This window comes from Seriola lalandi, unplaced genomic scaffold (assembly GCF_002814215.2).
Source record: "Seriola lalandi dorsalis isolate HSWRI2012SDOR001 ecotype SW California unplaced genomic scaffold, Sedor1 jcf7180002054583, whole genome shotgun sequence".
In the NCBI taxonomy this organism is placed as follows: Eukaryota; Metazoa; Chordata; class Actinopteri; order Carangiformes; family Carangidae; genus Seriola; species Seriola lalandi.
The window spans coordinates 566,399-567,428 of record NW_019525136.1 but is presented as its reverse complement, the minus strand read 5'-3'; the positions used below and the strand labels follow the sequence as shown (position 1 = coordinate 567,428).

The 1,030-nt window shown below is 47.0% G+C and overlaps 1 protein-coding gene across 1 annotated transcript in view; it reads left to right on the top strand.

The window, feature by feature from the left end:
* Positions 1-1,030, top strand: part of wdr26a (WD repeat domain 26a) — a 16,236-nt gene that overhangs the window by 5,494 nt on the left and 9,712 nt on the right. The gene's annotated exons all lie outside the window — the stretch shown is intronic.

Genomic DNA, 1,030 nt, shown 5'->3' with positions numbered 1-1,030 from the left:
CCCCCTCATCAGAGGATGAAGTTCCTCCTGCTGCAGCAGAAGTATCTGGAGTACCTGGAGGATGGGAAGGTCCTGGAGGCCCTGCAGGTCCTCAGAGCCGAGCTCACCCCCCTCAAGTACAACACGGAGCGGATCCACATCCTGAGCGGGTCAGTTCACCAGCAGACAGACAGAGGAGCAGGGTCAGACTGTGGAGAACTGAGTTATGAGTTATCATGTCCATGTAGCAGTAGAACCTGTCAGGTCGCTCAGGGGTGGAGCAGGAAGGATTCTGCTGACTTCACTGACTTCACTTCACTTCTGGTTTAAACAGCATCAAAATGTGATCATAATGAGGTCTTCAGTGTCGGAGTGGAGAACCCCCTGAAATGACAAGAGAGACAGTCCACACAGGCAGTGTCTCTGATGTCCGTCACCTTTCCATCTCATCCAGCTTCCACTTTGTCAAACATCACAATCAACACAGACTCAAACACTCATGCATGTGAAGCTCCACACCTCAGGATGCACATTTGTTTTTGCCACAAACATAAAATTTAGGGATGCCCCGATTGATCGTCTGCCAATTATTATTGGCTGATTTTATTTAAAAACACGTGATCGGTAGATCAGAATTAATGGCTTTAGTCACCATTCACCTTTAAACCGAACACCTGTGGTTCATACTCTGGTGTCTGATTGTGGCATCCTTAACAGAATCAGCATAAATTCTCTGTTTAGTGAAACATCGTCTCCAAAGGCAAATCTCCAGCTGTGTGTTTGTTTGCTCCCTTATTAATGGTTTCAGTAATGATCAGTCAGGTCACTATAATCATTCTACTGCCCATTAAGAGTTGTGATAAAAGTGCCCCTGTAACACTGTTTCTGATGCTCCTCAGCCAGGTGGAGTCAGTTTGTCCTCTCGCTGCTGCTGAGGACGGAGACAGCTGGGCAGCAGGAACAGATGCTTCAGTAGTGTTTACATGATGCTGACGTCCTGCTTTAGATAAAGACTCCCCAGTAAGGCTTTATTCACTCTGACCAGTGAGAA